At 30.7% G+C, this 13,456-nt stretch overlaps 1 long non-coding RNA gene across 1 annotated transcript; it reads right to left on the bottom strand.

Moving 5' to 3' along the window:
• Positions 1-485: 485 nt before the first annotated feature.
• Positions 486-8,272, bottom strand: LOC142319176 (uncharacterized). The gene is made up of 2 exons (XR_012755124.1): positions 8,094-8,272; positions 486-907 (listed from the first exon to the last, which is right to left on the bottom strand). It is a non-coding gene; the product is annotated as an uncharacterized LOC142319176 (long non-coding RNA).
• Positions 8,273-13,456: the final 5,184 nt, after the last annotated feature.

Here is a 13,456-nt window from a genome sequence, read left to right as displayed (position 1 = left end):
CATAAATCGAAAGTTTATGGAGAGCTTCACCCGTCACCGGTTTGAAGCTCCTAACTCCCTCCACAACCTGGTCGACCTTGCCAGAAAGCCGTGACACAACTGAGCCCAAGGCAAGTTTGGCGCCCTGGAGGTCTTTACATTTAAGTGCGAGACCCAAACCCAGCATAGCACATTCGTTCAAGTAGGAGTCGACCAACTATCGAAGAGAAACTCTTGACTCCTTTTTAGAGGAAATTTTGGACCACTCGGCACGCATCTCCTCGATCCGTCCCAAGCTGTCAGACCCAGAGTTCACCTGCCTCACAGCAGGCTTCCCTCCAGCGACCTGGAGGTAAAAGATTACATAAAATAGACTAAAAATTATACTTATAATAAATGTATTTAATAACTAACAAAAAAAAAAGCCAAAATAAAAGAGAAAAACAGGACGTCCTATAATGAATAACCTCACCCAAAATAGTGGCTTACACATTAAATAAAAGTGATAATAATTTAAATTATTTTATTACTACACATAGAATAAGTAAAGATTTACACTTATATTTCTTGACAAATAAATCATAAAGGAAAATAGACCTAAAGACATTAGTTTATGACCTTATTAGATAACTTAGCTACATTTTCTGTTATTTATCCATTGACACCGAGTACTTTTCGGCAAATGCCGCCTATGCCTTTTATATGGTCCTTAGGACAAGCCACCTCCTCATCAGACGTGTCCCGTTCCACTCCGATAAAAACTGATAGTGGTGTCGTGGAGATGTTTGATACTTTATCGTCTATTTTGAAATTTATTGTAGGTAGCTCCTCTTCATCATCATCTATGTTTTTTTTATCTTCTTCTGCAAAGACTTGCATCAGAAAGGCCGAAAACATAAAGAAAAGCAGAATGGACTGACGCATTTTCCTGTAGGCCAATAGAAAATATTATACCATTTGCTAAATGATAGGATATTTAATGATAGTGATTATAAACAATAATGTTAAATAAATTATATTTGTGTTATAAATAATGTTTCAATAAATTTTAGAATTACTTTTTTTAAATATATGCAGTTTATAGATAATAACCGTGAACTTACGGTACTAGACGTGTAGATGAAATTTATATGCATCAGCGACTACGTTTTACTCACCCTTTGATAATTTTTTCTAAGTAATCCCCTTACTCAAGCGTTTTTTTGTATTAGTTTATGACAAAATACGCTCTCTCACTATGATCATTAAAGTCATTCTTTTTTATTTTAAAAACCATTCTTTTGTCCACTTTGATATTAAGAAATGTATTAGTATCAGTATTCTGTAAAGTACCAGATCCACCCTCCCCCCAACTAAATTCAGCATGTATTCTTAGTTACCACAGTAGAAGAACTCTTCTACTGTTTTTAAAAAAATTGATAAATGACATTTTAACGTAAATTGTAACAAAGATAAAAGATTATAAGGTACTTACAATGAGATATAAAAATCCGTTCACACACACACAAACCGAAACCATAACACACCTGTAACCGAAGAAAACTGAAATAATGGTTCTTTACTTAATCGACAATCAATAGAAGAACGGTACATACGAAAAATTTGTCTGAAAACACGAGCAATTTGAAGGAAGATATGTAATCTGTCGGTTCCGATAAGAATTTTGCAGACGTGTTTATTCACTGCCTGAACGTGTGGGGCGGCCGAATGTTTCCTCCTCTCAGCTAAAGGCCTCTGTGATTTCGGAGGCTCCATTTTATTTATTTAAAATATTCTTTTCTAAAATAGGTATTTCTATTATCACGAGTCCCGGAGTTTGGATTTCTTCAATCTGAACTTTAGTTTCTCGTTCCTTCATTTTTTTTGTACTTTGCGTCGTCTTAAAATTATTTGTAAGTTAATTTTTCGATGAGATTAGACGCTGTTGCTTTGGCAGGTGAACGTGAGTGCCGCAAAGTACCTCGGTATGAAGATTGACCGGAAACTCAGCATTGCTGAGCAGCTTTGAAGAGCCGCCGACAATACTGGGAGAGCCATAACTGCTCAGGAGAATGCCAACAGACGGCGATTGCTGATTTCCACGGTGCATTCTTCTCTGTTATACGGTGCGGAAGTGTGGGCTCAGGCATTAATAAACGAAAGAAACCGTAAGCGACTCGCGCAGGTGTAGCGCACCACAACCATTTGAGTCGCTTCCGTGTATCGGACGCTTTCCAAGTCTGCAAGACTGGTAGTCGCCGGCGTCATACCCATTTCTATTATAGCAAGGGAGCGCCAGGCGACCTACAAGAGGTGACGGGTAGGCGAACACCGGGAGACCATTGCCAACGAGGAATTCACTCGCATGTTTTTCGCATGGCAAGAGACCTGGGACCACGAAAACAGAAAAGGATGGACCGCAAGGCATATCCCTCTGGTCAGACCGTTGAAGAAGCGGCCGCATGGAGAGATAGAGTAATACATGACCCAATTTTAAACGATTCACGGATAATTCTGCGCTTACCTACATGTAATAGAGAAAGCACCGTCGAGGACACCTTTTTCAAATGTGGCAGATCGAGGGACACTAGAGACGGATCTCGGAGCACTGAGCTCTCACAACATGGTTGCGATTGTGCTCCGTTACCTAAGCAGCTGGGAGAGTGTGACCCGATTCGTTGGCAGCATTCTCAGGACCAAGAAAGACCTGGACAGAAAATTAGTTAGCGACCTTCTCAGACTAGTATAGGTGGACTCGGCCGGAAGTAATGGGTTAAACGGTTCCGCGTCGTGTCTCGGTAGAATGACGGATTTGTTTAGTTAGTAGTCTATTGATGGTGAATGGATAATACCATCAGTGGGATCCCGACACTCTCTGCGTAAATACATTTCCACCTCCCGCCGGAAAAAAATTATTATTATTATTATTTGAACTGTGAATAATAATATTAATTTTGACTATTAAATCTCTCTATTCTAGATTTTGTATCCATTTTACCTAAACTTCCTTATATTTTATGTGCAATACAGATATATAACAGTTTTATTCAATTTAGTTATTTAGAAACAGATCAATTCCTTTTCCTTTCTTGTATGAAGTAAAGAAAGTATTGTGATCACGAAAAATATCGGTTTTAAGATTTCAACTGGAATATCCATTTTGACCATACCTGAAGCTATTTTGACTAGTTTTGGAGTGACGTCTGTACGTTCATAACTTAAGTCCAAAATCCCCAAAAAATCAAATTTTGGACTTTTTATTTACTGCAGTAATAAGCAATCAATGAGTGCTTTTCAACGAAATATCATAAGCGGTACTTATTTTCATAGGTTTTAGAGTTATAGCCAAATAAAATTTTAATTAATTAAATATTTGGATCTTACAAGGGAAGAGGTGCATCGATTCGAATCAGACTCATCTTCTTTTGTTTAACTTTTTCTAAATTAAGTATATTGATTTATTAGTAATATTAATCCATGATTGTAAAACCATTTTTACAATAAATGATTATTCAATAATAACAATTAAAAAAAATGAAACAAAATCTTAAGTTAATATTGAAATAAAATTTTATGTACTTTTAAAAATGTGTATATTTTATTTAGTAGGCATTATTACATATGTGTGTATGCATTAGATTTGGTGAAACATCTGATTGTTTAATATTAATTGAAATCTATAATTAGAATCGTATTATTTTTGGATTTACTAGTTTAATTTTTGTTACTTTTATTTAATTATTCTGGAATTGCTGTTTAATTCTATCTACATTAAAGTTAACTTACAGAGTGATTGAAAAATAGATCCTCACAAGAACATAAAACTGAGGATTTATGCCAGATCTTTCATAAATTGCAAAATATTTTTATCTGTTAGTTTATTACTCCCGCGCTAGTTGGACAATATTCTGCCTAAGTCAGAGTTGATCATCATTTCGTTTATTTGTTGTTTGTTGCACATCATTTAATCACTCTTTGGTTTGATATAATTCTTCTGATCTTAATTTGTGTACACGTGCTGTAGTTTTCAAATTTTCTCTCTCTTTATATTAACATCCTCTCTTAATCTTTTTATTCTTTCTTTAGTTTGAGCATTTTCTTCCTCTTTATATTTATATTTATCATTTTCTTTTAATTTTTTTATTCTTCTTTGTTTTCAATATATTCTTCTGTTTATATTTATCACCTCTTTATTTTTTTTATTCTTCTCTTGTTCTTAACAGTATCTTCCCCTTCATATTCATCTTCTTGTCGTTTTTTTTTTCAGATATATTTACTCATATTTTTTCTGAATGATTGTTGCTTTTTCATTTTTGATTGTTCACCAAATAATCCAATAATAAAAACTGAATATTTTACACCGTAAGGTCGAAATTAATGTTTAGAATCAGGACTGGAGTTTGAAATGAAACAGGTTTAAATGAAGTGCAGGAAAAATTGCGTATAGGTAATTTTATAGGCATACAGGGAAGTCATGTGGTGTCCACATCACACATTCACGTGTTCACATGACACATTCTAAATGATAATTTTTATTATTTTTTCCAGACTAAAAATTTATTACTGTTTCATAAATAAATAAAAAACGTACTTTTATTATTATAATTATTATTATTAGTGGTAGTAATAGTAGTAGTAGTAGTAGATTTATTATTAATGAGGATTACTCATAAGGTTTATACATTCACAGTTTTAGTCTGTTTTTTTTTTTGTTTTTTTTTTTTTATCATATAAGAATAGATAAGTTTTTAGAGGTTTCTTCTCTGACCTACAAAATTCTTTGTAAATTTTGTTTAGATTATTTGTGCCCAAAAAATGGTACTAAGTGCAGTAGAATTGCTATGAAAAATATTTTTAATTATATAAGTTTGCATGCACAAATTTTCAATGCACAGATCATAAGTCAGCATGGTATCCATTGAAGGGAAGGAAGGTGTACAACCCACCCACTAAATTTTACTGAGTACACTTTTTGGTGTTTTGTAGTTTTCCTTCCCCTATGTAATGGCAATGAATAAAGACAAAATACAATGTGTAATTGTAGGAATAAGAATAATAATGATCAAGCAAAACTGGGTAGCTGGTTACAAGAAAAATAGTAAGACAACTATATTAGTTAGAAGATAGATTAAGTGTTAGAAGCCCAAGCTAACAATAATAGTGTAAATTTTTACAATTTTAGTCAAATCTATTTAGTCCAGAGCTGATTCTGACCCTATCACTTTTAACATGTGTATATAAGTAACAGTGAAAGAAATTGAGGAAAAATTAAGAAACGAATGCACTGTAAGAAGAAGTTACCAGCAAAAAAAAAAAAATATATAAAATCCACTGATTACATTGTTCTCTTAGGAAAATCAATAATGAGTTCAAAGAATTATTGAATAACATGTATTTATGCATGAATAGAATACAGTATTAAAATAAATAAAACTAAAACAATGATGAGACAAAAAGGATAATAGCTTGGAAATATACATTAATCCAGAGGAACATAACATACCAGAAGTTACAGAATTTTATTTTTAGATAGGAACATTACAAATAATGAATGAACACGTTAAAAAAATTAAAATCAAGCAAGAAGAGTAAACGAAGAAAGAAGAAGCAAGAAGAGTTTTAATGTAAAAATGTATTGAAAGTTCCAAATATACATTTAAGAATTCACAGGAAACTTTGGAAAATATTTGTACAGATTGCTTCATAGTTGTGAAATATGTGCAGTAGTAGAAACCGAAATGAACACTGAAAAATGGATCTTGAAAACTAAGTGGTTGGTATTAAGAAACATTCATGACAATCATGTTTAATACAGGTAGGAGAGGAAAGAAATTTGTGACGTAGAGGTAAAATATACTGGTGGGCTATTTGGACATTTAAAGAAATAAAAGTTTATTTATTCAGTAACAGAGGTATTATTAGAAAGTAAGATATGCGAAGAAAGACAAATATTGGTCTATAAAAGTTAAACAGAAAATAATTGTGGATGTAAACATCTTCTGGTTAATGATTAGCACAAAACAGAAAGAAATAGAATATAGAATATCAAACCACTCTGAAGAATAATGACAAAAAACTGACAATGACCTGTCGAATTACTCTCAAAAACTTAACACCCAAGAAATAAAGTATGTAGAAACCATTCAATGAAAAAATATTTTTTTCCCGGTTAAAAATTACTTTTTAAATAACCATCCAAATACAATTTTACTTTTTATGCAAGACGGGCACAACCACATCTTTGAAAAATGTAGAAGCTCTATTACATAAAATGGATTTACGGTACTGTTTCAAATAAGAGATTTAATACGTTAAACTTTTATGCATATTACTTGGTATTTAGCACTTGGAAGTTTTAAAATTAAGGAAGTTATGTACATTATCTATACTCCAATACTTTCAAAAGACACGGAAAATTAATAAAAAGTTTGGTTTTGAGGTGTTGCCACATCCATCTTACAATACCGATCTAGCACGGACTGATTTTTTTTTCAATCTTATCAAAGAGGTTTTTCATGGTAGCAGCATCACCAACATTGAACGGGACAAGAATGCAGTTCATGAATGACTATGAACATAGAAGAAATATTCTTTACCACTGCAATAAAAATACTCGAAGAAGGATAAGACAAATGTTAGTATATAGCCGAAGATTATAATTTTGCGTTCATTTCATTATCATTGAACAATTAATCATTTTTTATAGTCATTTGTCTTTTTAATTTTTGAAAATCCCTTGAACATTCCATATATGTTTATTTCAAAGGAACAACACATTCATGCCTAATTACAGTCACTTTATGATAGTGTATAAAACAACACATTCATGCCTAATTACAGTCACTTTATGATAGTGTATAAAACTGCTATGCCTGACCGGAATTGGAATCCGGAATAAAGGCCGAGACGCAACCACTCCTGCACAGAGATGATATGTTATTGCTGAAGGATATTAGGAAGTAGTTTCACAGAATATTTTGATAATCTAATGAAAATTAGTAGAAAATTGATTGTATATTAAGAAAATTACTTTTTTTTGTTTTATTAAAACAGTAATTTAATTAATAATTCATATATCTTGTAAATTAATAGACTTACACAAAAACCTCCCTGAACTTAACGACTGAAAATATTTTTTTTGTTAATATCATAAATCTATTGTTTAATATTATTACTTTTAAGATATTACTTTAATTTTTAAATATTTAACATGATGTAGAAGCCTTATTTTGCTTACCTCCAATAGGGGCAGAATTATCTTAGATACCTAGTTCACAGGTACAAATCGGTGGTCTATTTTAAATGACGAAATATTAAACTGATATCATGTAACTACCATTACCGTTACATACATGTATCTATTCCTGCAATTTCCTATTGTTATTTTAATCTCGACGAGTAAATATACCGAAGTATTAATATATATACGGTTGTGAACTTGGTGTGTGTTTGTGTTCTAGCATGGGTGCTTGTTTGTATGTACGTATATTATCTAGTTATACTGTTACAATTAGAACGTATGAAATATTTTCTCTTTAATATAATTAGAAAGAAAACTTTAAAATTACATAATTTTGGAAACACAAATTGAGTTTTTCTACTGAAGTATTAAAACTGCATATATTTAATTAATATTAAATTGTTTAATTTATATTAATCAATAGATTGTCTGCTTAATACTACCAGTTACAAAATACCTCCAGTCATTAAAAAAACTGCAGATTCCGTAACTGTTTCATTCAATTCATATGTTACATCTAACATTATATAATGTTAGATAATGCTGTGTATTAGATCATTTTATTAATTGTTGATAAATTTTTGTATATCAAGCCATATAAGCAACAAAGTTATTCGCAAGAGACATCATCCTAAATCAAATAAAATATTTATACAGAAAAGTTACTGCGTTAATTAGTTTAATGCAAAAAAATTCATTCCTCATTGGACAATTAATGTTCTGTACAGCTCGTTAATAACCTTCTCGATATAGTAACGTAATATTCATTTATCAGTAGATTTTTAAAGTAACATAAAAGAAAATTTTAATACTACAGAGACAAAATCTCTATAAATATTACAGTTTAAAATACTTAAAAAATATAAATGTTTATTGACGAATAATAGTGACTTACTTTTTTATAAACTCTTCACGTGAAATTGAAATGTTGTTTGAGTTCAGTCAATAACAGAATGCACCAAGGCTAATAAAATATAGCTTTTAAACGGTGCATTACTCAATTGAGAATAAAGCAATATTTTCCTTCTCCCCCCACCAAGCTTCTTTAAACAGGAACTTAACAAACAAATTCTCTTCTGGTATTCATTTACAACATTGCTAATATTAAGTTAGCTTTTCACAATTACGTACCTAATTATGAATCATTGAAATGCAACAATATTAATTTATGTAAATTGTATATTGCAACATCTGTTTTAAGTGAAAAATAGTTATTTAAAAGAATATTTGAAACTAAATTATAATCAGGGAACAATAGAATTTGGTTTAATTTCTTTAAAAAATGTGAATGAAGTTACTACAAATTGATTACATTTATTGTATTAATGCAACTCGATTTCCGTTCAAAGTGTTTTCGTAAGTCTGATAGTTAATCATTGTTTTATTAGTAGGTTTTTACGTTATATGCTACGTTATAATAATTAAGTTTAGTTACGAGTGAAAATAAGACACTAATATTACATAAACATATTTCATTATATATTTTTAGTTGGATTTCATTCTCATTTATAGTTTCGAGAAGGATAGTATTTTTGTTACCAAGTTTTGACTATTTTATTGTTGTTTTTTTTCAAAGCTGAATAAACAATTCTTTGCTCTATTCTATTTTCGCACTTAAGAATGTATAGTGTAATGTTTTTAACTTCATTATGGATAGTAAGCCTAGTTGTAGCGGATTAAAATCACGTAGTTCAAAAAAAAAAAAGGTACTTACTGATGAACAACTTCATGCAGTATTTTACAGCGACGATGAAGGAAGCATATTTTCTTTATCTTAATCTGAATATGACCCTGAAAGTGTTTTACACATTTCATCTGAAAATGATAATTTGGTTCCAAACCATTCTTTTGAGACGGAAGAGAAACAGTTGAAGTAAATTTGGAAACGACAGAAGACGAATTTGCCCTCGACAATTTGACGAGGGGAAATAACTTCTTCATATCAAATTCAAAGGTGAAAAACAATATAATTATCATGAATCATACCCGCAAAATAAAGAAGCTTTGACAATAACTGAGATTTATAAAAGATTTTTTGATGATTAAATTTTAAATATAATTGTTATTGATACCAACAAAAATGCTTCCAATTTCATGTTTCGAAATAGAAGAAAACGATGTTATCACTGTAGTCTTTACTTAACTTCTTACAAAATGTGATAGTTTTTTACTATAATAATATATATGGGGGGAATAAAATATCCCAAAATTTCTGATTGCTGAAGCGTAGTAGTGACTGACAACTTCTACAAGTCTGTTCCACAAGCGACTTCATTGTTACACAAAGATACCCACGCATTGGGCACAATCAGGCAAAAAAAAAATGTCATCTGAGGTAATAAAAATAATATTACAAAACCCAAAGAACAGGAATGCAGAATAAACGGTATTATCACTGGAAAATGGGAAGATGAAAGAGAAGTTCTCTTTCTTAGCACTAAAAATACAATGGAATAGGTTGGGGAAGTAATAAGTAAATCTGCAGCAATAGTTGATTACCCAGTGGTAAGCAAAGGATAGATCTTTGCGACCAGAGAGCCAGTTACTTTTCACCGTTGCGACGAAATATCAGGTGGTACCACAAATTTGTATTTGACCTAATATTGAACACGTGAGTAGTAATTTTCACAGCAAAAAGAAATCATATTACAGTATTCAGGAAACAGCTAGTTTAGCAGATGCTCAACATGGACAAATACGGAAACTCAGGTAAAGAAATAGATATTCCAACTGAACAGCAAGTCAAGAAACACATCTTGGAGCTCACTTAAGAAAAAAATAAACGAAAACGGAGAATTAGACAGCGTTTTGCACATTGTTATGCCAATACTGGGAAAGCTCAAGCACAAGCCATGTGCCGAAAAAGTGTAAAATATGTGTCAATACAGTGCAGCGAATGTAACAAGTCTACGTGGTTAACATACTTTAGCAATTTATTAGTAGTACTAACTGTAAAATATGGAACACAAAAATTAAATTCTGAAATTGTTCTCTAAAGCGTTATTATAAAAAGGAACAAAATACAATCTTATATTTCTTAGTTTTATTGATGTTCCGAGTAAAATTATAAGAAATTCAATTGTTTTTTTTATTTTATTATTATATTACTCTATCGGTATTGTAATTACGTTAGTTTAAAAGTGACTTAATTATTTTTTATTATTAATGTCATTGTATATAATTTTTTAGATATGTATTATTTATCTTTATTACTACTCAGGTTAGGTTCACGTAAAAAACGTTATAGACTAACATGAATAAAAATTACAATTTATAAGAAAAAAAAAGAAGTTTCAGTTTCAGTGAGTACGACCGGTGATACTCTTGGCACACGAATCATACATGCGTTTTCAGGAGGCCGTGAGCAGGGCTGATGCACTCATGGTTTTTTATTTATTATTTGAGGTTAATATTCAATTTCAACAATATATATACTTAAACGTATGCGTTTGAAACCATAAACAGTTTTTATTTATTACGGGCTGACTGGAATGTTTTTCATATTACATTGCGGTATCCGATCGATGATTTACCTTCCATATTGTGGCAGTCAACGTGTTAAGTAGTAGGATTATATGGATAGCACATTTAACGGTACCGATATAAAGTTCAAAATCTATACTGACATTAAAGGAATGAAGGTTAACTTTGATTTTTTTCAGAAAAAAGATGAAAACAGATGATCACTATTAGTCTATGTTGCGGACAAAAATGAATGCTAAAAAACAATAGAAAAAATTTTAAAATGGAAATCCGGACATTCATAGATAAATTTTTACATGTTGGAAGTTGTGAAAGATTTCAACACTTTTAAATTTATATTACATATCCTGCCTTTAAGCATCAATCATTGTGATAAAATAGTTCAAGTTGAACGCTCATTAATATTAAAATATTATTATTGTATGTATTTTCAAAAACCTCTAATTAAATACTGTTATCAGTTGAATTCACGAACAACACTGAATAAAGATTTCTAGACACATTGGCGAGTTAGTAGATCACATTAACAAACATTTCAATGAAGTATTGACAACAAATATTTGAACATCACAAAGTTCTAAAAATTACATAGGGAATTGAGAAATTTATCTAAAATTATTAATCAGTATTGTATGCCTCAGTCAAAAATACAATTAGCCCCAGAAAATTTCATATTTTCTTCTGTAAATCGTTTAGTATTTACACACATACAAACAAAATTGGAAAGAAAATATTGTAGGTATTAATTTGTACCTGTTATACAGTAATAGAATGTAATACTCATGGTTAAAGTAATTTAAGAATTCATATTAATTATTATTAGTGTTACGGTAACAAATTTATTAACTTCGTTTCCATTATTTTGCTGAAATAAATTACTGTACAGTTCAATCGTATTTAAACGAGATTCTTTTTAGGCATAAGTTCGATTATCAGTAATATTTTACGTCTTATTAAAGTGACTTATCTTTACTGAAATAAAAGAATAATAATAAAATTTCAGCTGAGTAGCCCTTTCATAAATGGATGGTCCCATTATCCGGACAAAAAATGTTCACATCAGATGTCCTGACAAGGGAGACTTTTCTGTATAATTTATTTTTTAATACTTCAAGAAACAAGCAAATTATAATGTAATGCATCTCATTATCAATTCTTGTAAAACGCAAACTATTGTCATAAAATCATATACAACATATGTAATATTTAGTAACAAAATCTCAAACTCTATCATAAAATACAGCAACAGAATAAAACGGAGTGTATTAAGGGGCCACAACTCTCTAGTCCAAACACAATCTATTATTTTCTTTTATCATGAAGTTTTGTATTTATTTCTAAAACGTTGTGTAATTTTGGCGTAATTTTTCAATATACAACTTAAATTTGAATTACAGATTAGTAATACTGTAAAAACCTTTACTTGTAAATGGTAGTAGGTTCTTTACAATAAGCCTTATTTTTCTATTTACTTACGACGTATACATACTGTCAATATATAATACTGTCCGTTAGTAATTTTAAAAATTGATTAATCTAAAACATTTTGTTCTCTCTAGTAGGTTACATTCATGAAGTGAATTCGGCCTCAAAAATTCTGCAAACTCCCACTTATGAAAAATGGGTAAAAGAAGCAAAACAAAAAATATTATTAAAGCAACGAGGTATACGATAGCTAAATGTTCACCATTTATCAAAAATTTTGTTGAGAAAGGATAGTAATAGAAGGTACATCTTTTTGATTAAATAATCAACTGAAAGAAAATTCCTAGATGAAAGGTTTCGAGGAGAAAGAATATCACCTTGTTTTTATGAAAATCTTTTCTATTGATGTTACAACCCATTATTTTCTGATATACGTTTTTTAGAACTAACGAAAGTAATGTATTGTAAGGTTGCATTGACATAAGAAATGCCCTTTAATTGACATCGCATGAAAAAAACTTTATCTAAATTCTTAGATTTTTTTTGCAGTAATGTTTAATTTTAAATAAGTTCCAAGTTAACGGTGTCATAGGCCAATCTGGATACAAAAAACGACATGGAATGTCAGAGAAAGTTTCAAAGAAGTGTGTATGTATATGTCCTTGGCAAATTGAAAAATCAGGGATATTTTAAAGAGCCATCGAGAATGCGCTCGGCAATTTGGATAATTATTTAGCAATTTCTAATCAGCCTGATACATTTCAGGCTTATTATAATGAGCATTTTTTGCACATTTTTGCTTTCAAAGCAGGAAGTATTTAAAGGTATTTACAGAGAAACTATGCTCACTTACCGTGGCTCTCTAGCGAAGGTTAGCAAGCAAAGCAAGCGTAGGTTAATTTTGGTTAGATTACACATATATTTTATATTTGTAAACAATAATGCTTACATTGGATCTATATTTACCTCTATATCTCTTCAATAAACAAAAAACTGCACATATCCTAAATAGCCTAAAGTTTTGTAGACCCATTGCAATAATCCAGAATAATATCAGGCTGATGAGGAATCCAACAAGTGAGAGTAACACTGAAGAAGTACAGCAATTCCAGAAAAAAACTATTGAGAAATTTAACAGAACCGCCACGGTTTGCAAATACACAGAAATACACAATTATCTGAGATTGCCAACCGTGTTTGAGGAGAATTGGCGATTTGATACATTACAACAAAATGAGACTGAACAAACAGTTGAACCAGCTCGTGGTTAACATCTTGGATAACAGCAGGACGTAAGCCGTTTAAATCGACTGCATATACTAGATCTGTAAGTTCTCCAATTATTGAGAT

The sequence above is a fragment of the Lycorma delicatula genome, chromosome 2 (assembly GCF_047948215.1).
Source record: "Lycorma delicatula isolate Av1 chromosome 2, ASM4794821v1, whole genome shotgun sequence".
Classification (NCBI taxonomy): Eukaryota; Metazoa; Arthropoda; class Insecta; order Hemiptera; family Fulgoridae; genus Lycorma; species Lycorma delicatula.
Note: the sequence above shows the minus strand (reverse complement) of the source record. Positions and strands in the feature narration are given on the sequence as shown.